Source organism: Oncorhynchus nerka, linkage group LG11 (genome assembly GCF_034236695.1).
Source record: "Oncorhynchus nerka isolate Pitt River linkage group LG11, Oner_Uvic_2.0, whole genome shotgun sequence".
NCBI classification, from domain to species: Eukaryota; Metazoa; Chordata; class Actinopteri; order Salmoniformes; family Salmonidae; genus Oncorhynchus; species Oncorhynchus nerka.
The window spans coordinates 39,681,187-39,704,582 of NC_088406.1; the positions used below are offsets into that span (position 1 = coordinate 39,681,187).

The window sequence follows — 23,396 nt, forward strand, 5'->3', positions numbered from 1 at the left end:
GTTAAATCCTACCATTATATGGAGAGAGAGTAGGGTTAAAGCCTACCATTATATGGATAGAGAGAGAGGGGGTTAAAGTCTACCATTATATGGAGAGAGAGGGTTAAAGCCTACCATTATATGGAGAGAGAGGGTTAAAGCCTACCATTATATGGAGAGAGAGAGGGTTAAAGCCTACCATTATGTGGAGAGAGAGAGAGGGTTAAAGTATACCATTATATGGAGACAGAGAGGTTAAAGCCTACCATTATATGGAGAGAGAGAGGGCTAAAGCCTTCCATTATATGGATAGAGATTAAGCAAGGAAAAAGTACCAAAAAAGCTCCTCAAGGACAATCCAGTCCAATCCATTATATGGAGAGAGAGTAGTGTTAAAGCCTCCCATTATATGGAGAGAGAGAGGGTTAAAGCCTACCATTATTTGGAGAGAGAGAGGGTTAAAGCCTACCATTATATGGAGAGAGAGGCTTAAAGCCTACCATTATATGGAGAGAGAGAGGGTTAAATCCTACCATTATATAGAGAGAGAGTAGGGTCTAAGCCTACCATTATATGGATAGAGAGAGAGGGGGTTAAAGTCTACCATTATATGTAGAGAGAGGGTTAAAGCCTACCATTATATGGAGAGAGAGAGAGGGTTAAAGCCTAACATTATATGGAGAGAGAGGGTTAAACCCTACCATTATATGGAGAGAGAGTAAGGTTAAAGCCTACCATTATTTGGATAGAGAGAGGGGGGGTTAAAGTCTACCATTATATGGAGAGAGAGGGTTAAAGCCTACCATTATGTGGAGAGAGAGAGAGGGTTAATGCCTACCATTATATGGAGATAGAGAGAGGGTTAATGCCTACCATTAAATGGAGAGAGAGAGGGTTAAAGCCTACCATTATATGGAGAGAGAGAGGGTTAAAGCCTGCCATTATATGGAGAGAGAGAGGGTTAAAGCCTACCATTATATGGAGAGAGAGAGTAGGGTTAAAGACTACCATTATATAGATAGAGAGAGAGAGGGTTAAAGCCTACCGTTATATGGAGAGAGAGGGTTAAAGCCTACCATTATGTGGAGAGAGAGAGAGGGTTAAAGCATACCATTATATGGAGACCGAGAGGGTTAAAGCATACCATTATATGGAGAGAGAGAGGGTTAAAGCCTACCATTATATGGAGAGAGAGAGAGTAGTGTTAAAGCCTCCCATTATATGGAGAGAGAGGGTTAAACCCTACCATTATTTGGATAGAGAGAGAGGGGGTTAAAGCCTACCATTATATGGCGAGAGAGGGTTAATGCCTACCATTATATGGAGAGAGAGAGGGTTAAAGCCTACCATTATATGGAGAGAGAGGGTTAAAGCCTACCATTATATGGAGAGAGAGAGAGGGTTAAAGCCTACCATTATTTGGATAGAGAGAGAGGGGGTTAAAGCCTACCATTATATGGCGAGAGAGGGTTAAAGCTTACCATTATATGGAGAGAGAGGGTTAAAGCCTACCATTATATGGAGAGAGAGGCTTAAAGCCTACCATTATATGGAGAGAGAGAGGGTTAAATCCTACCATTATATAGAGAGAGAGTAGGGTCTAAGCCTACCATTATATGGATAGAGAGAGAGGGGGTTAAAGTCTACCATTATATGTAGAGAGAGGGTTAAAGCCTACCATTATATGGAGAGAGAGAGAGGGTTAAAGCCTAACATTATATGGAGAGAGAGGGTTAAACCCTACCATTATATGGAGAGAGAGTAAGGTTAAAGCCTACCATTATTTGGATAGAGAGAGGGGGGGTTAAAGTCTACCATTATATGGAGAGAGAGGGTTAAAGCCTACCATTATGTGGAGAGAGAGAGAGGGTTAATGCCTACCATTATATGGAGATAGAGAGAGGGTTAATGCCTACCATTAAATGGAGAGAGAGAGGGTTAAAGCCTACCATTATATGGAGAGAGAGAGGGTTAAAGCCTGCCATTATATGGAGAGAGAGAGGGTTAAAGCCTACCATTATATGGAGAGAGAGAGTAGGGTTAAAGCCTACCATTATATAGATAGAGAGAGAGAGGGTTAAAGCCTACCGTTATATGGAGAGAGAGGGTTAAAGCCTACCATTATGTGGAGAGAGAGAGAGGGTTAAAGCATACCATTATATGGAGACCGAGAGGGTTAAAGCATACCATTATATGGAGAGAGAGAGGGTTAAAGCCTACCATTATATGGAGAGAGAGAGAGTAGTGTTAAAGCCTCCCATTATATGGAGAGAGAGGGTTAAACCCTACCATTATTTGGATAGAGAGAGAGGGGGTTAAAGCCTACCATTATATGGCGAGAGAGGGTTAAAGCTTACCATTATATGGAGAGAGAGGGTTAAAGCCTACCATTTTATGGAGAGAGAGAGAGGGTTAAAGCCTACCATTATATGGAGAGAGAGGGTTAAAGCCTGCCATTATATGGAGAGAGAGAGAGGGTTAAATCCTACCATTATATGGAGAGAGAGTAGGGTTAAAGCCTACCATTATATGGATAGAGAGAGAGGGGGTTAAAGTCTACCATTATATGGAGAGAGAGGGTTAAAGCCTACCATTATATGGAGAGAGAGGGTTAAAGCCTACCATTATATGGAGAGAGAGAGGGTTAAAGCCTACCATTATGTGGAGAGAGAGAGAGGGTTAAAGTATACCATTATATGGAGACAGAGAGGGTTAAAGCCTACCATTATATGGAGAGAGAGAGAGTAGTGTTAAAGCCTCCCATTATATGGAGAGAGAGGGTTAAACCCTACCATTATATGGAGAGAGAGAGGGTTAAAGCCTACCATTATATGGAGAGAGAGGGTTAAGCCTACCATTATATGGAGAGAGAGAGGGTTAAATCCTACCATTATATGGAGAGAGAGAGGGTTAAAGCCTACCATTATATGGAGAGAGAGGGGGTTAAGCCTACCATTATATGGAGAGAGAGGGTTAAATCCTACCATTATATGGAGAGAGAGTAGGGTTAAAGCCTACCATTATATGGATAGAGAGAGAGGGGGTTAAAGTCTACCATTATATGGAGAGAGAGGGTTAAAGCCTACCATTATATGGAGAGAGAGGGTTAAAGCCTACCATTATTTGGATAGAGAGAGAGGGGGTTAAAGCCTACCAATATATGGAGAGAGAGGGTTAAAGCCTACCATTTTATGGAGAGAGAGAGGGTTAAAGCCTACCATTATATGGAGAGAGAGGGTTAAGCCTACCATTATATGGAGAGAGAGAGGGTTAAATCCTACCATTATATGGAGAGAGAGTAGGGTTAAAGCCTACCATTATATGGATAGAGAGAGAGGGGGTTAAAGTCTACCATTATATGGAGAGAGAGGGTTAAAGCCTACCATTATATGGAGAGAGAGGGTTAAAGCCTACCATTATATGGAGAGAGAGAGGGTTAAAGCCTACCATTATGTGGAGAGAGAGAGAGGGTTAAAGCCTACCATTATATGGAGAGAGAGAGGGTTAAAGCCTACCATTATATGGAGAGAGAGAGGGTTAAAGCCTTCCATTATATGGAGAGAGAGAAGTTTAAAGCCTACCATTATATGGAGAGAGAGAGAGGGGGTTAAAGCCTACCATGATATGGATTGGGATTAAGCAAGGAAAAAGTACAAAAAAAGCTCCTCAAGGACAATCCAGTCCACATAATCCAGACAGAGCAAACCCACAAAACAGACCAGCACAACAACACACCCACAGCAAGACCCGGAGGGCAGAAAGTGCAGATGGATGGCTGTCTGAGAGAGCTGGCTGGTCTACAGACTGAGGTGAGAGAACTTAGAGGCACACATGGCACTGAAGGGTGAGGACAGAAAGCTGAGTGAGAGAGCAGGACACTCCCCCATACAATCCAGCAGAACAGCCCACCTCAGACCACAACCTCAACAGCACAACGGGACAGACAACACAGGACCCACCAACCCAATAGACCCCCACCCACTGCTAACAGCTCTCCTTGTCAGCTCCCCCGATAGGCCTAGTGACCCCCCACCCCCCCCCACCCTCCCACACACATCCACTGAGGACACACAAATTATTCCAGAGATTGTTTTTCTCATTGACTCAAATGGCAAATACATTTAAGAGGATACACTTTTTCCCAAACACAAAGTAGCTAAACTCTGGTGATCAAACACTAGGCATGCCCTGGAGCTGTTGTCAGAGGACAGACTAGGGTCCCCCAGCCACATCATGATTCACATGGGCACGCATGACTTGAGGGCCCAGCAGGAAAGGGTGGCAACAGCACTCAAGGAGTGATTGAAAAAGCTTCTTCCACTTTCCCCAACGCACAAGTGGTTATCTCCACCCTGCTACCATTAAAAGACTTTCACCCTGCCACCATACAGTGGGTGAATGCAAGCATTTTGCGAGACTGTGCCTCAAAACCTAAATGCCTACCTGGCCCACCACTCCACCCTGGATTTGAACAGCCTTTACAACCAGGTCCACCTCCACAAGGCAGCAATCCCAACTTTTGCCAGGACCTTGAAGGACGTCACCTTAAACTGCATTCCCAGCACCTCACACAGGAGCAATAGAGCAATGGACACCCTGCCCAGACCAGCGAGACACCCTCTCAGACCTGCAAGACCACCTCCCGAAGGACACCGAGGGAACCCACGCCAAGAGGACCTACACCCAGACCACAGCATCACCAGCCACACCCCAACCAGTTAAGACCACCCCAAGCAACCCTGGCCACACCCTATATAGCCCCCCCCCATATCAGACCTATGCCCCTGCTGCCCACCCCATGCCCCCCGCGGCAAGGACCTCAACATGACAGCAGGACATATGCCCAGGCCGTGAGCAGAGCAACAGGCACAACCCCCACTATTACACCTGCCCAAGCCCCATCCTGCGAGCTAAGAGGTATGTTTTAGATGCTCGACATGCTCTGCTCACACCTACTTTGATGGTCCGAGACCTAAACCACACAAAAACAACACTAGACACTATGGAACACAAAGCTTTTACTATCACATCCTGGGATATACAAGGTCTGAGGTCATCTTCCTTTGGCCTAAAGATCAGGAACCCAGACTTCATCAAAGAAATTGGAAATACATACATTGTCATCCTACAAGAAACATGGTATAGAGGAGATGGACCCACTGGTTGCTCTTTAGGCTACCGAGAGCTGGTAGTCCCACCCACCAAACTACCATGTGTGAAACAGGGAAGAGACTCAGGGGGTATGGAGCATACCTAACCCACTCTATTAAATTAGTCAAAACAGGAACATTTTACATCTGGCTATAAATGAATCAGGAAATGATCTCAACAGAGAAAAATGTGCTACCTTTACCCCTCCAGTAGAATCCCCATACAGCTTCTCCATCCTAGAGGTGAAGATCAACAATTTCCATGCTCGGGGACATGTACTAGTCTGTGGCGACCTAAATGCCAGAACTGGACAAGAACCTGACACCCTCAGCACACAGGGGGACAAACACCTATCTGCAGGTGACAGCATTCCCTCCCCCATATGCCCCCCAAGACACAACTATGACAACATAACCAGCAAAAACCGGTCACAACTCCTGTAGCTGTCGGACGCTGGGTATGTACATAGTCAATAGTAGGCTTTGAGGGGATTCCTATGGAAGGTACACCTATAGCTCAACTCTTGGCAGTAGTACTGTAGACTACTTTATCACTGACCTCAACAAAGAGTCCCTTAGAGCTATGCGCAATCATGAGCCATCAAAGCCAAAGGAACTGAATAATATTAAGAAATGCAATAGATGGAAGGAAAATAGTGTGCAAATCTACCAAAAAACAATTAGGCAACAACAAATTCATTCCCTTCTAGAAAAGTTCCTGGACAAAAGGTTTCACTCTAATCGTGAAGGTGTAAACTTGGCAGTAGAAAACCTAACAGTATATTTGACCTCAGCTTCCCTATCAAATCTAAACATTTCAAGCAGACAACCTAAGAAAATTAACAACAATGACAAATGGTTTGGTGAAGAATGCAAAAACCTAAGAAAGAAATTGACAAACCCATCCAACCAAAAACATAGAGACCCAGAAAACCTGAGCCAACGACTTCAGTATGGTCACTAAAACAATACAGAAATACACTACAGATGAAGAAGGAACAGCACATCAGAAATCAGCTCATTGTAAAATGAAGAATCCATAAAATCAAACCACTTTGGGAAAATTGGAAACTCTAAACAAACAACAACACAAAGAGTTATCTATCCAAAATAAAGATGTATGGATAAACCACTTCTCCAATCTGTTTGGCTCTATAACAAAGAACAAACAGCAGAAAAATATACATGATCAAATAAAAATCTTAGAATCAACTATTAAAGACTACCAGAACCCACTGGATTATCCAAATACATTAAATGAAACTACAGGACAAAATACAAACCCTCCAACCCTTAAAGGCCTGTGGGGTTGATGGTATCCTAAATAAAATGCTAAAATATACAGACCACAAATTCCAATTGGGTAAACTCTTTAATCTCATCCTCAGCTCTGGCATCTTCCCCAATATTTGGAACCAAGGACTGATCACCCCAATCCACAAAAGTGGAGACAAATTTGACCCCAATAACTACCGGGGGATATGCGTCAACAGTAACCTTGGTTTAATCCTCTGCATTATCATTAACAGCAGACTCGTACACTTCCTCAGCGAAAACAATGTACTGAGCAAATGTCAAATTGGCTTTTTACCAAATTACCATATGACAGACCACGTATTCACCCTGCACTCCCTAATTGACAAACAAACGAAACAAAACAAAGGCAAAGTCTTCTCATGCTTTGTTGATTTCAAAAAAGCTTTTGACTCAATTTGGCATGAAGGTCTGCTTTACAAATTGATGGAAAATGGTGTTGGGGGGAAAAACATATGCCATTATAAAATCCATGTACACAAACAACAAGTGGGCAGTTAAAATTGGCAAAAAGCACACATTTCTTTTCACGGGGCCAGGGGAGAAGACAGGGGTACAGTTTAAGCCCCACACTCTTCAACATATATATCAATGAATTGGCGAGGATTGGTGAGAATCTGAAATCAAATGTCTACTGGTTTCTGATGATCTGGTCCCCAACCAAGAAGGGCCTACAGCAGCACCTAGATATTCTGCACAGATTCTGACAGTAAATCTCAGTAAGACAAAAATAATGGTGTTCCAAAAAGGGTCCAGTTGCCAGGACCACAAATACCAATTCCATCTGCCCTTTTGTACTTAAACTATTTGCACATCATTACAACACTGTATAAAGACATACTATGACGTTTGACATATCTTTATTATTTTGTAACTTTTGTGTGTAATGTTTACTGTACATTTTTTATTGTTGAATTGAAATGAGAGAGAGAGAGAGAGAGTGTTAGAGAGAGAGTGTTAGAGGTGGGAGAGAGAGTGTTAGAGGTGGGAGAGAGAGAGAGAGAGAGAGAGAGAGAGAGGTTTGTTTCCCATGCCAATAAAGCCCCATAATTTGAATTGAGGAAGAGAGGGCATACCATAATATTTTGGGAGAAGAACAATAACAGAGCAGGAAAGTAGTGTTAAGGCCTACCATAATATGTTGAGAAGGCGGGAGAGGGGGAGAGAACCTACCTAGCATCTGAGGCTAGTTCTAACAGCATAGTGAACAGCAGCCATGATGATCATATGCTAGTTTCATGAGCCAGTGAAGGAAAACGGTGGCTATAATTAGCTTATCATTACCTGCCAAGTTAAGATCTGTGTCAATATGAATCCCAGAATGGAGATGGCTAGAATATATTACAATATAGATGGTTGCCATGAACAACTGTCACATTAGTACACAGCACTTTGAAGTGCTACTGTTTCATTTAGACAACAGTTACAACAAATACAGAGGGAACTTATACTTAGGATTTATGAAGAAATAAAGTTCATTTATGTTATTTATTCCCAGTAAATAAAGTACTTTTATGTTCTTTATTCTCAGTTAATGAAGATCATTTGTTGAAACTTTTGACTCATAGAAAAGTGAGAACATAAAATCCTGATTTATACATTATTTGGTGGTACTGATAATCATGAAGTTATCCTAGGATATAATCAAACATATCTGCTGTTGTCTAGTAGTTATTAAATATTTTGGCCTTTAAAAAGGTACGATGCAAACTATAAAGTTTATAATGACCTGAGAAATCTGCGCCGTGTTTTTGACGTCATGTGTGTAATTATTGTGATCTATAACATTGTGTTTCTGGTTAACAAAACCAAGATATCATAGGCTTCTCGGACTTTAAAAAGCAGCTATTGTTGCAGAAAACTCATAAATCTCATTTCATTTACTGTGACGTACAGCCGAAGCCAATAAAAGAGCAAAACCAGAGTGTTGCACGGCCAGATTTACCCAATTTGTTGCCTGAATGGCTTTTGAAAGGAGTCCCAGTTTGTACAAAGGGAGCCTCCTTTTTGTTTGGTTTCCCCCATCTGTGTCATCTGGTGGTCTGTGAGGGGTCTGTGAGGGGATGTCTGGGTCAGGGTGGCGGGGGCGTGTGGGCGGGTTACGGGGCGCTCCCCTGCGTGGAGGCCAGTTGTTTTATAGACTGTGTGGAGTGGTGCAGGGAGTTCATCAGTGAGATGCTCTATTGTGCTCCAGCACAGCTGACACGTGTGAAGTGACTCCAGCATATCGACAGATCATTTCCATTAATGGAACTGGAGGAACCGCCTGGTTTCAGACGGTGATTTATAACCCAGGATTACAGAACCCAGCTTTATCATCCTCTCAATGACAGCAGGGGAGACTGCAGTCTCATACGTGTGTCCCACATTCACCCAATAGCACCCAACTCATAGACAACTTTTTAAGATTATAAATTACAAGTAAAAAACAGTTGTAGCAACTCAGAAATCTAGGTCTAACATCTGATATCCATATCATGGCCAGTTTTAAAATCAGACCTAGAATTGTGGAAAAAAACTGTACATGAACCCAGCCTAAAACCCCAAACAGCAAGCAATGCAGGTGTAGAAGCACGGATGTGTTGACCCTGTGTTGGCCCACCTACTGCTGCTAGCCCTAGCCCCATTCACCCTACTGCTGCTAGCCCTAGTCCCAGTCACCCTACTGCTGCTAGCCCTAGCCCCAGTCACCCTACTGCTGCTAGCCCTAGCCCCATTCACCCTACTGCTGCTAGCCCTAGTCCCAGTCACCCTACTGCTGCTAGCCCTAGCCCCAGTCACCCTACTGCTGCTAGCCCTAGTCCCAGTCACCCTACTGCTGCTAGCCCTAGTCCCAGTCACCCTACTGCTGCTAGCCCTAGTCCCAGTCACCCTACTGCTGCTAGCCCCAGCCCCAGTCACCCTACTGCTGCTAGCCCTAGCCCCAGTCACCCTACTGCTGCTAGCCCTAGTCCCAGTCACCCTACTGCTGCTAGCCCTAGTCCCAGTCACCCTACTGCTGCTAGCCCTAGTCCCAGTCACCCTACTGCTGCTAGCCCTAGCCCCAGTCACCCTACTGCTGCTATCCCCAGCCCCAGGCACCCTACTGCTGCTAGCCCTAGCCCCAGTCACCCTACTGCTGCTAGCCCTAGTCCCAGTCACCCTACTGCTGCTAGCCCTAGTCCCAGTCACCCTACTGCTGCTAGCCCTAGCCCCAGTCACCCTGCTGCTGCTAGCCCTAGCCCCAGTCACCCTACTGCTGCTAGCCCCAGACCCAGTCACCCTACTGCTGCTAGCCCCAGACCCAGTCACCCTACGGCTGCTATCCCCAGTCACCCTACAGCTGCTAGCCCTAGCCCCAGTCACCCTACTGCTGCTAGCCCCAGTCACCCTACTGCTGCTATCCCCAGTCACCCTACTGCTGCTAGCCCCAGTCACCCTACTGCTGCTATCCCTATCCCCAGTCACCCTACTGCTGCTATCCCCAGTCACCCTACTGCTGCTATCCCCAGTCACCCTACTGCTGCTAGCCCCAGTCACCCTACTGCTGCTATCCCCAGTCACCCTACAGCTGCTATCCCTAGCCCCAGTCACCCTACTGCTGCTAGCCCCAGTCACCCTACTGCTCTGCCACATGGAAGGCACATTTCAACCCCTCCATTTTAGGCTGCTGTCGCTCTCCCTATGAGAGGGGGGAGGAGGGTAGAGAGAGAGAGTCTCCCCCTGAGCGGATGCTAGACAAAGATGGCAGCAGAGACATTTTGTCTACTCTGATTAGTTCCGCTTGTGGTGAGCAGTGTAGAATATTAGCCTGTTACCAGACACATTACACACACACACTCACACACACACAATGTGCAGCACAGACGGAAAGGATGCTACAATCAAATCTCTACCACCTCATCTCCATCCCAACCACTGAGACTGAGACAGAAGGCCATATGGAGCAGAAAGCCAATTGCTTATTTCACACGCTAATTAACACAGATCATACTGCATTATGGGGAAGGTGTATCCCAGCCATCTGACATAGTTTAAAAGATCATCCTTGCATTTAAATACCCCAATAGCCAGAGATATTCCAAAATGAAAAGCTTAGAGCTCACCTTGGCAGCATCAGACATCATGACTGTCTGTCTGTGTGTCTGTCAGACTGCCTGGTATCTCTCAGCTCTTATTGGGCTTCTAGACCCTCGGCCATAACTGTGCATGCTTGCGTGTGTGTGCAGCTTAGTGTTCTGTCCTCCTGCTGGGATATCTTCTATTGGCTTCAAAAAACTAGTCATCTCTCTGACCTCTGTTAAAGCAAAACAAGAGATGGGCTGGAGCACATGGACATCAGGCTGACCCATGAAACAGTCATGATCCAGAAGGAGGAGAGGAGGGGATGAAGAGGTGGAGGGGATGAAGAGGAGGAGGGGATGATGAGGAGAAGGGGATGAGGAGGAGGAGGGGAGGGGATAAGGAGGAGGAGGGGATGAAGAGGAGGAGGAGGAGGGGAGGAGGAGGAGGATGGGATGAGGCGGAGAAAGAGGTGGAGGGGATGAAGAGGAGAAATAGATTGAGAGGAGGAGGAAGAGGTTGAGGGGATGAGGAGGAGGAGGGGATGAGGAGGGATGAAGAGGTTGAGGGGATGAGGAGGAGGAGGGGATGAGGAGGTTCTGCTGATATGCAGGATTCTGCCTCCAGGCGTTCACCTGATATAGCTGTGCCCTGAGGCTGTAGAGAGAGACAGTCCAGCTTGATGGCTCCAGCCTGAAACATCTAAGAGCTCAGGACTGACTTATTTAGTCCAGCTCTGGAATTGGCTCTGAGAAGGAGAGGAAGAGTAGATGAAAAGAGAAGAGGAGGGGATGAGGATGGAGACAAAGGGAGCTAGCGGAGCTGATTGGGTTCTAAAATAAAAAAACAGCAGAACTTATTTAACACAACAAGATGGGGGAGGGGGGTTAAGTTCCACTTTTTAATTATAATAATTTTATTATAGCGTCAGGTCTGTGGTTGGAGAGGTGTGTGTGTGTATGTACGGCTGAGAAGGTATGTGTTTCTCTGTTTTATTTGGGAGGTGTGTGCCTTTCAAGGTGTGTGTGTAGAGCTGTGGAAGTGTGTGTGTAGGGCTGGGGATGTATACACTGAGTGTACAAAGCATTTGGAACATGATGTGGACTGCCCAGGTTAATACAGGTGAAAGCTATGATCCTCTTTTATCCCTCCCTTTGTCTTTGTTTTCTGCTGCTCTGCTGTGTGCTCTTATACTGGAAACACATGGCGTTGAAGGGAGAGAAGGGCTGTGCAATTAATGTGAGATTCATAATGGGCTCCTGCGCTGCAGTAAAGATGCTCTGGTGGAGTATCACAGGGTAACACAGGGTCAGTGGGCCCATGATTACAGTGTCCACCTTTAGACAGGAGAGGAGACGTCTCCTACACATGAAGATTAATCACTCTGCCTCTGTTGCTTTGTTGCCTTCCACTCCGTATAGGGAGGATGTTTGTTTGTTTTTATATATATACAATCCCGTCAAAAGTTTGGGGTCACTTAGAAATGTCCTTTTAAAGAAAAGCAAATGTTTTGTCCTTTAATATAGGCAGAGTTGCAAAGAGAAAGCCATATCTTAGACTGGCCAATAAAAAGAAAAGCTTAAAATGGGCAAAAAGAACACAGACACTGGACAGAGGAACTCTGCCTAGAAGACCAGCATCCCGGAGTAGCCTCTTCACTGTTGATGTTGAGACTGGTGTTTGCCGGGTACTATTTCATGAAGCTGACAGTTGAGGACTTGTGAGGCATCTGTTTCTCAAACTAGACACTCTAATGTACTTGTCCTCTTGCTCAGTTGTGCACCGGGGCCTCCCACTCCTCTTTCTATTCTGGTTTGAGCGAGTTTGCACTGTTCTGTATACTGTATACTCACATGTAATAGCCTTCAAACTATGACATAACACATATGGAATCATGTAGCAACCAAAAAAGTGTTAAACAAATCAAAATAAATGTTATATTTCTTCAAAGTAGCCACCCTTTGCCTTGATGACAGCTTTGCACACTCTTGGCATTGCCTCAACCAGCTTCACCTGGAATGCCTTTTCAACCGTATTGGAGTTCCCACATATGCTGAGCACTTGTTGGCTGAATCTCAAATCTAAAATATGTTTTGATTTGTTTAACACTTGTTTGGTTACTTCATGATTCCATATGTGTTATTTCATAGTTTTGATGTCCTCGCTATTATTCTACAATGTAGAAAATAGTCAAAATAAAGAAAAGGTTTGAGCACACCTACTCATTCAAGGGTTTTTCTTTATTTTCACTATTTGAATGAGAGGCTGGGAGGCTGGGGGTTGAGAGGCTTGGAGGATGGGGATATAGAGGATGAGGGGTTGAGAGGCTGACTATAGGGATTGAGAGGATGGGAGGTTGAGGGTTGGGGCTGGGAAGCTGAATGAGAGGCTGAGTGGCTGAGGGTTGAGTGTCTTGTCTTGACGCCTGCTTCAGCTCTCCACGGCTCCCCTTGATCACGTCTGGCTGCCTCTCTCATCTGAGATACATTCTGCTGGCAAAAGCTACCTTTCCCTCTTGTTTTCTCCCTAATTTACACATTTAAGATATTTTTGTTTGATATTTGCAATTCTCTTTTTTTTTACTGAGTCTCCCTCTCACTCTACTATATCTCACTCTCACACACACACACACACACACACACACACACACACACACACACACACACACTGGCTCTCTTTTTTACGGTGGTGTTCGCCTTTTTCCCTGTTTTTGCCTCCAGGCTGTGAGCTAATTTCAGGTTTAATAATGGCTCTGTGTTGTACACCTGTCTGCTATTAATGCTCCCTGTGCTGCCATTCCCCTCTTAATGAGATGTTATTGTAATTATTGTCATTATCTTGTGTTCCATTATGACGGTGATTGATGCTGTTGTAATGGAGTAGTTCTCTATAATTATAGGAGAGCTGTTGAGACGCTCCTCACTCACTGATTGGTCATTTAGAACACAGGCTGTGTCTGAACTTCTACCCTTGGCCCATTCCTATTATGCACTTTTGCCAAAGCCATATTCCTTGTATTGTGGACTACTTTTGACCAGAGCCCTATTCCCTATTTAGTGAACCTATGGCCTCTGGTCAAAAGTATAGTTCTATAGTTGTACTGGAGAGAGACTTAGATTGGCCCTTGATCTCTTCTGTGCTTCTGTCCAGTGTAGAGTTAGTTTGGGCTGTAAGAGGATAGGAGAGCTGCACTGACCGGTCAGAGGTGAATAACAGCAACACAGACTGGTCAGTATAGTGAATGGTAGTATACAGACTGGTCAGTATAGTGAATGGTAGAATACAGACTGGTCAGTATAGTGAATGGTAGTATACAGACTGGTCAGTACAGTGAATGGTAGTATATAGACTGGTCAGTATAGTGAATGGTAGTATACAGACTGGTCAGTATAGTGCATGGTAGAATACAGACTGGTCAGTATAGAGAATGGTAGTATATAGACTGGTCAGTATAGTGAATGGTAGAATACAGACTGGTCAGTATAGTGAATGGTAGAATACAGACTGGTCAGTATAGTGAATGGTATATATAGACTGGTCAGTATAGTGAATGGTAGTATACAGACTGGTCAGTATAGTGAATGGTAGAATACAGACTGGTCAGTATAGTGAATGGTATATATAGACTGGTCAGTATAGTGAATGGTAGTATACAGACTGGTCAGTATAGTGAATGGTAGAATACAGACTGGTCAGTATAGTGAATGGTAGTATACAGACTGGTCAGTATAGTGAATGGTAGTATACAGACTGGTCAGTATAGTGAATGGTAGTATACAGACTGGTCAGTATAGTGAATGGTAGTATATAGTCTAGTCAGTATAGTGAATGGTAGTATACAGACTGGTCAGTATAGTGAATGGTAGAATACAGACTGGTCAGTATAGAGAATGGTAGTATATAGACTGGTCAGTATAGTGAATGGTAGAATACAGACTGGTCAGTATAGTGAATGGTAGAATACAGACTGGTCAGTATAGTGAATGGTATATATAGACTGGTCAGTATAGTGAATGGTAGTATACAGACTGGTCAGTATAGTGAATGGTAGTATACAGACTGGTCAGTATAGTGAATGGTAGAATACAGACTGGTCAGTATAGTGAATGGTATATATAGACTGGTCAGTATAGTGAATGGTAGTATACAGACTGGTCAGTATAGTGAATGGTAGAATACAGACTGGTCAGTATAGTGAATGGTAGTATACAGACTGGTCAGTATAGTGAATGGTAGTATACAGACTGGTCAGTATAGTGAATGGTAGTATACAGACTGGTCAGTATAGTGAATGGTAGTATATAGTCTGGTCAGTATAGTGAATGGTAGTATACAGACTGGTCAGTATAGTGAATGGTAGAATACAGACTGGTCAGTATAGTGAATGGTAGTATATAGTCTGGTCAGTATAGTGAATGGTATATACAGTCTGGTCAGTATAGTGAATGGTATATACAGACTGGTCAGTATAGTGAATGGTAGTATACAGACTGGTCAGTATAGTGAATGGTAGTATACAGTCTGGTCAGTATAGTGAATGGTAGTATACAGACTGGTCAGTATAGTGAATGGTAGTATATAGACTGGTCAGTATAGTGAATGGTAGTATACAGTCTGGTCAGTATAGTGAATGGTATATACAGGCTGGTCAGTATAGTGAATGGTAGTATATAGACTGGTCAGTATAGTGAATGGTAGTATACAGTCTGGTCAGTATAGTGAATGGTAGAATACAGACTGGTCAGTATAGTGAATGGTAGTATATAGACTGGTCAGTATAGTGAATGGTAGTATACATTCTGGTCAGTATAGTGAATGGTATATACAGACTGGTCAGTATAGTGAATGGTAGCCTACTTCTAGCCATTTTAAGACCATTACAACAGTGAAAAGATACACAATGGTCTGTTCTGGGCTTTGTCTCTGTCAGTCAGTGACCATGCAGCTCCTTGCCTGGGAAACTCACGTCTCTCTGCCTCTGAAGGAGAACGGTTCGTTTTGCCTATTCCGTTTTCAGGAATATCTGGTTGTGTTTTTTGAATAACTTTCTTTGGGATCCTTATTGTTTACGGCGAGCGGCAAAATACTTGGTGAAATGCTGAAAGACTGAAATCAGAGTTGAATGAAGGATGTTGAATTTCTCCTTCAAGCAATTCGCAATCCAATTAAGATTTTAATAAGGGTCATGGTGAGGTCCTTCACGCTGCAGGGGTGGGGGAATGAGGGGGCGGGGGTGGTACTGCGACTGGGGTTTTAGCATGGGGTGAGGGGTGTAGGATGGGGCTGGAGCTGGGGAGATGTTGGGGTGGGATAGGGCTGGAGTATACCATAGGGGCTGGAGTGAAGGATATTGGGCTGCGGCTGGGGTATATTGGGATAGACTAGAGGCTATGGGAAAATTCATAAATGACTAAATAGTAATTTATGCATCTGTGCATATATAGCAGAAGAGAGAAGAGAGGAACGTAAAGGGGTTAGGCCTAGTGTCTGTAGGGACATAACGTTGGTGGTGGTAGCAGGTCTTACAGAGGAGCAGAGAGGGGAACAGACGAGGGCCTGGATATGGTGTTGGTGGCGGGCCTTTGAGGGCCTTTGAGGGCCACCTTCCATGCTGGGGGCTTTGAGTGTCTGACAGGCGTTTAACTCCACACGACCTGCTTCTCAAGTGGCTTCGTTTGGGCCCTCAGCAATCCTGTTAGCAGCTACAATTACAATTCATGGCTCCCAGAGAGACTTTGAACAGCCAGAGAGAGCAGAGAGGCACCGAGACTGGAGACCCTTCAGTTTAGTGGAAACACTCTCAAGAGGGTACACACACACACACACACACACACACACACACACACACACACACACACACACACACACACACACACACACACACACACTATACAACAGATCTTTAGGACAAGTCCAAGTTTAAATAATATAATTATAATATAATGACAAGATTTTAATTTATTTAGTGGCCATAATTACTCCACCTTTCTCGTAAACAATAAAATAAATGAATGCATTTGTTTATGCACCTGCTTGCTATGAGTTGTATAATTGTGTGTCTTCATGTAGTTAAAGGTGCTTGTCATTTGTTTAAAGTTCAGGTGTAGATATGTGTTTTATGTCCTCCTTCATCAAGCCTGTCATCAGGTTTCATCAAGCGTGCAAACAATCACTTTTTGTTCTGTGAGGGGATTGAATGCCAGAGCACATTCAAACACTTTCAAAAGCAGGAGAAGAAAGGCTTGGCATGATGCTTAATAGGTGCTTTAGTAATTTTGGAGTTTTCGTAGTTAATCCGTTCTGAAAAGCCTGGGAGAAGAAAGGCTCCAAATGGCCCTCAGTATTAATTTGATGTGACTCCTGTACAATACTGGCTGGGGCTCCCTCTCTCCTCTCACTCCAGCAGGCACCTTCTTTCATCAGCACAGCCTTGGAAGTTCAGCCTAAATGTTTCATGAAATCTCAGCTATAAGCCTCTTTGGTATTCTGTCTTCATAATGCTACTTTAAGACTATTATTACTGTATGTTACAGACAGAGGAACACATAGTGAAACTGCTTCTCTTTTTTTCTGACAATTAGGAGAGCTGTTGTATTAAACCACACATTATATTATATTACACATGCTTGTTTTATGTTATATTATAATACATAATAACACATCCTATATAAACCTATTACACTGAATTATACAAATTAATATATATCATTATACAAATTAATAGTGAATAATTAATTTAACTGAAAGATACATGTCTAATATATGACATTTAGTGTCAAATATCAACTATCCAACAAAGGATAGACCAGAGGTGCGTTCAAAAGGAAAATAGTTCACAAATGTTGGCTAACGTTGGCTAACATATTCCATTTGTTTTGTGTTAGCCGCGACTGTTAACGTTAACATTAGCTATCAGTATGAGAAGATAGTGTCCGGCGAACGTAAGTGTCTGTTTCGGATCTAAACTGCCAGTAAAAATAGCTACCAGATTTAGTAGGAATAGCTAAGTCGTTTTTAGTTTGAATATTGTCGCTAAAAAGCCACAGTAATCCTGACAAAAAGTAGCTGTTTGATGTTTCGCCATAGCATTTTGAAATGTTCATTCAAATCGTTCAACTGAAATTGTTACTCTGGCAACATGTTCGCTGCAAACAGAAGCATTGTTGAACTCGCCTCAGCATTGGTTCCCCATTCAACACCAAGACTTGACATTTAAGAATAGAACATAGAAACTATTCAAATATAAAACACGAGAAAAATGTGTTTGATGTTTGTCTTCCCAGATATACTATTACTGTTATTGTAATATACTATCCAGTCCCACATCAACTTCCTTAATAAATCCCAGTCTAGCTCGCTGTGACCTGAGTCCCCCTCAGTGGAACTAGAACAGATAAAGGACTAGGAACAGGACAGATGAAGACCTTCACCAAATCACCTCTGAATCAACACTGTCACTAGAATATTTACATTTAACAAATCATCATTAATCAGTATCTGGTATATCAATATTTTGGTAAGAAAGATGCAAGATTACAATGAAACGTTTTAATGTTGTTGTTGTCATACAGGGACACAACATGTCCCTCTTCAATGAATCATTCTGCAGACTCTCACTCTCTCTCCCCATGAGGGTTCCATGGGGTTTCTGAAAGTCCTTATTGCTGTGTCTTCTCTTTCCAGCAGAGAGAGAGAGCAAGGAAGAGGAGAGAGAGAGAGGAAGAGCAAGAGCAGGGGGAGAGTTCATAAATGTATATTGAAGTGAGGTGTCAGGAGCTGGGACTGTCGTTTCAGCATCTCTGCAATGTAAATCCAGTGTTGGAGAAATGTTCTCTACTGATCAGAAATCACACTGAGGATTGTCCATTTCTTTTCTTTAACTATGTTTCCTTAAAAGTAAGATCTGGCCATATATTTTCCTTCATGTGTGTCTAGAGGTCATTGACCCTGGTGAAAACAGCTTGCATTAATATGCTTTAATCCAGTGTAATTAGTCAAATTACAGCACGCCACGCGGCTTGTCAGGCCTGTCCATTTTGGCATGCAGGCAGCATGGCCTGCTGGAGTCCCTCTGGACAGCACAGCACAGGCCAAACCCACACGCCAGGCTACCCTCCATCTCTCCTTCCTCACAAAGCCATGGCACAAAGACAAAGAGAGGGGGAGGCTCTCTCTCTCTCGCTCCACCCATTCACACCTCTAGTCGTACTCTGTAGCCTAAGGCTGTCCGTCTGCCTGTCTGTCTGTCTCCCAGTAGTATCAGAATTATATAGGGATGTCTGTTATGGAGGATTGTGAGCCTGGGATTCAAGAAGTCAGAGTAATTATATCAGCTGTGTCCTCTCCTCCTACATAGCTGTGTGTGTGTGTGTGTGTGTGTGTGTGTGTGTGTGTGTGTGTGTGTGTGTTGTGTTTCTGAGTGAGAGTAAGACGTATGCTGGTGAGTGCTAGCTACTGAGCAGGCTACACGCCAGGATTCAAGACGTTTCCACATGGCGTGGGATTAGCTCGGGTAAAAAGATTTAAACTATATAATTACAAGAGGATCAAGTCCAAATGATCTAGTACAGTCAACAAGCCAGATTAACGTCCTGTTCTGAGCGCTGCTCCCAGCCTGGAGGGTTAGCCTCTGATTAGCATACGTTTACACACTCAGCTCTGCCGTCCTGAGCAGCCTGTAGATAACAACCTGCTCTACCTTTAACGCATCTCTCAGCCTTCGTCAGCCCACCGCCCGCAGGCCTCCACAGCTTGTTGTGCTGTTGACACTGAGACATCAGTCAGGCTAATTCCGCTTTACGCCTGAAAAAATGATGCTCCAGATTCCGACGGCATACAGGACGTGTCACTCCCCATAATCCTCAAAGAACGTCCGGCGGAAAGGGAGGTTGTGTGTTTTCCAGATGATATACCGTGAACGACACAGAGACTTATACGAGTGGAGACAAATCTGTAACATATTATTAAGGGATTCCCAGTGAATAGCAGGGATAAAGGGGTAATGGATGAGCCTGTCGTTATTACCTCTGTGTAGAGGAGAGCGCTGGAGCAAAGGTAGAAAGACAAGATTCATTGAGGACGAGTGAGGCGTTCATTACTCATCAGGCCTTCTCCTCTAACCACTTGCTCTTTCTCTCCTCTTCCGCTGTCTCTCCTCCTCTTCGTCCCTGTCTCTTGTCCTCTCTTCCTCTCCAGCTTGGTCTTTTTCCCTCTTCCTCTCTAGTTCAGTCTCTTTTCCTCTCCATCTTCCTTTTTCTCTTTCCTCCTCCTCATCCCTGTGTCTTTCTCTCTCTGCCTCTCCATGTCTATGTGAGCCTCCACCCTCCCACATAAAACAGTGAGACGTGGGATGGATTTAAGCCCCAGTTTGGTGGCAGCCTTCAGCTTGGTGCACTGAGTGAGCAGCACCCAGAGGAGAGGAGCAGACCAAGGGGATTTCAGTCGTCTAATGGCTGACAAGTCCCTGAATAAGTCCCATTAGGGAAGTCCTGCTGAAAGCGTCCAATACCAAATGACTGCGGCCACTCTAGTCTAGCTCCTTAGTATAGGCCATCTGAAGCTGGGGTATGTAACTGTATGCTGTGTATGTAGATGTTGTGTATCTAAGACTTTCAAAGTGTTACCTGCAGTAACTATCATATTAATATTAATTTGATTCATTTTGTTAAGGTTTATAATCAAGGGATTATTTATTGGAAATGTATTTTAAAGTGTAAAATATCACAGATTAAGACTAGATTTTTTTTATTGGTCTTTTCTTGCTATGTAACTACTGTACTGGTGGTGCAGACTATGGTGGAGGTATCAGAGAAACCCCCTACCAACTAAAGCCCCCTCTCTCTTTTGTCAGAATGTTTTAGACACACAGCCCCCCCCCCCCCCCCCCCCCGCTACTCAACCCCGTCTGGTAACGTGCGTGAAATACGGCGACGTGACATAAACATTATTGACAAACTTGGCTGGACGTTTGGGGCAGTGATCTGGCAGCCAGCGGCAGCGGCCTGATGTGATGTATATTCATCCTTTTATCCCAGTGGTCCCAGAGCACCAGCTCCCTGCTACTACTACCAGCCCCGCTCGCTACCACCAGCCAGCACCGTGTCATCTCTCCACACTCCAACCACCACACAAATGGATAGTGACACTGATTATGCAAATCTGTATCTTATTTTCCCCAATACCTGCTTTAGGAGCCTGCTACTTTATTGAAGTTGAGATATGGGAATGGGAGAGGGAACCGAGCGCTTCGCCTCCTAACTATAATCTCAGAGAGTTTGAACGTTTCCCTATTTCCTTCCACCCTCATAACAGTCATAACAGTTGTCATGGCGAGGGAAGATCAGATGGAAGAGATGCTTTGATATTTAGGAATCAGCATCAACCTGAAAGGGACCTAGTGGGGATTATAGTTGCAGTAAACTATCGGTCATAGAGCTCAGATATATGTCTCCTCTCATTTACTTAACGGAACATAGCAATACTTTTTTTATGGATTAGTCCTCAAGAGAACATTTCAGAACACTTTTCCCCCCCAGTATGAAACACTGTTGTTTTTTCACTATAAAACCTATATAACCTGTTTGTCAGTGATTGGTTTTATTTTATTTTATTATTATTTTTTTTTTTTTTTGTAATTTTACCCTATTTTATTGTTGTAGTAGCTACTATCTTGCCCTGTACGGGCTCGGGAGAGACGAAGGTTGAAAGTCATGCGTCCTCCGATACACAACCCAACCAAGCCGCACATCGCGCATCCAACCCGGAAGCCAGCCGCACCAATGTGTCGGAGGAAACACCGTGCACCTGGCAACCTTGGTTAGCGCGCACTGCGCCCGGCCCGCCACAGGAGTCGCTGGTGCACGATGAGACAAGGACATCCCTACCGACCAAGCCCTCCCTAACCCGGACGACGCTAAGCCAATTGTGCGTCGCCCCACGGACCCCCCGGTCGCGGCCGTTTACGACAGAGCCTGGGCGCGAACCCAGGGACTCTGATGGCACAGCTGGCACTGCAGTACAGCGCCCTTAACCACTGCTCCACCCGGGAGGCCGATTGGTTTTATTTTTAGGTTCCTTGTCAGTTGGTTTGGTCCTGATGGTCTGTTGAATGGCCTCTTGTTGTTTCCCACCCCATGCTGTCTACACACACACACACACACACACACACACACACACACACACACACACACACACACACACACACACACACACACACACACACACACACACACACACCACTATAATGGAAGAGAAATTAGATGCATATTCCAGAGCTGCTTGACATGTGTTGACACACAAAATGAGATTAGTTTCCTTTGTTTTGAAATTAGGGTTGAGAGGCCCAGTGCCTGTGTTGCGATTCATTTAAAGAAAGAAGAGATGAATACATTTCTGACAGGATGGTGAGCAGAAAGCCGAGTGGAATAGTTTCACTATAACAGCATGCCTAGCACACATGGTAAAATAAGTTGTGAAATGTGTTGATTGGGGCTGGGGTGTCTCTCATTCTTACTTTGTGAAATATGCAGAATGTTATCCTGTCTACACTTAAGATGAACTCTAACATATCTACACCCATTATAAACTCGAGATACTACACTGAACAAAAATACAAACGCCACATGTAAAGTGTTGGTCCCATTTTTCATGAGCTGAAATAAAAGATCCCAAACATTTTCCATAATCACAAAAAGCTTATTTCTCTAAAATTGCATGTGCAAATTTGTTTACATTCATGTTAGTGAGCATTTATCCTTTTCCAAGATAATCCATCCAGTTTACAGGTATGGCATATAAAGAAGCTGATTAAACAGAATGATCATTACAAAGGTATACCTTGAACTGGGGACAATAAAAGGAACTCTAAAATGAGCAGTTTTGTCATACAACACAATGCCACAGATGTCTCAAGTTCTGAGGGAGTGTGCAATTGGCACGCTGACTAGCTGTTGCCAAATAATTTAATGTTAATTTCTCTACCATAAGCCGCCTCCAATGTCATTTTCGAGAATTTGGCAGTACGTTCAACCGGCCTCACAACCGCAGACCATGTGTAACCATGCCAGTCCAGGATCTCCACATCTAACTTCTTCACCTATGGGATCGTTTGAGACCAGCCACCCGGACAGCTGATGAAACTGTGGGTTTGCACAGAAATTTCTGCACAAACTGTTAGAAACCGTCTCAGGGAAGCTCATCTGCGTGCTCGTCGTCCTCACCAGTGTTTTGACCTGACTGCAGTTCACATCGTAACCGACTTCAATGGGCAAATGCTCAACTTCAATGGCCACTGGCTCTTCACGGATGAATCCTGGTTTCAACTGTACCCGGCAGATGGCAGACAGAATGTATGACATCGTGTGGGTGTGTGATTTGCTGATGTCAATGTTGTGAGCAGAGTGCCCCATGGTGATGGTGGGGTTATGATGTGGGCAAGCATAATCTACAGACAACAATCACAATTGCATTTTATCGATGGCAATTTGACTGCACAGAACTACCGTGACAAGATCCTGAGTCCCATTGTCGTGCAATTCATCTGCCGACATCACCTGTTTCAGCATGAAACATGGCTCCATGGCGCAAAGATTTGTAAACAATTCCTGGAAGCTGAAAATGTCCCAGTTCTTCCATGGCCAGCATACTCACCAGACATGCCACCTATTAAGCATGTTTGGGATGCTCTGGGCGTGTATAGCAGTGTGTTCCAGTTCCCGCCAATATCCAGCAACTCGCACGATCAGTGAAGTGGAGTGGGACAACATTCCACAGTCCACAATCAACAGCCTGATCAACTCCTTTGACATTTATGAAATGCTTGTAATTATACTTCAGTATTCCATAGTAACATCTGACAAAAATATCTAAAGACACTGAGGCAGCAAACTTAGTGGAAATTAATATTTGTGTCAA

General features: G+C 44.1%; 1 protein-coding gene across 1 annotated transcript in view; it reads left to right on the plus strand.

Moving 5' to 3' along the window:
* The window catches only part of LOC115118987 (neurobeachin-like), a 304,621-nt gene that overhangs the window by 170,617 nt on the left and 110,608 nt on the right, over positions 1-23,396 (plus strand). The gene's annotated exons all lie outside the window — the stretch shown is intronic.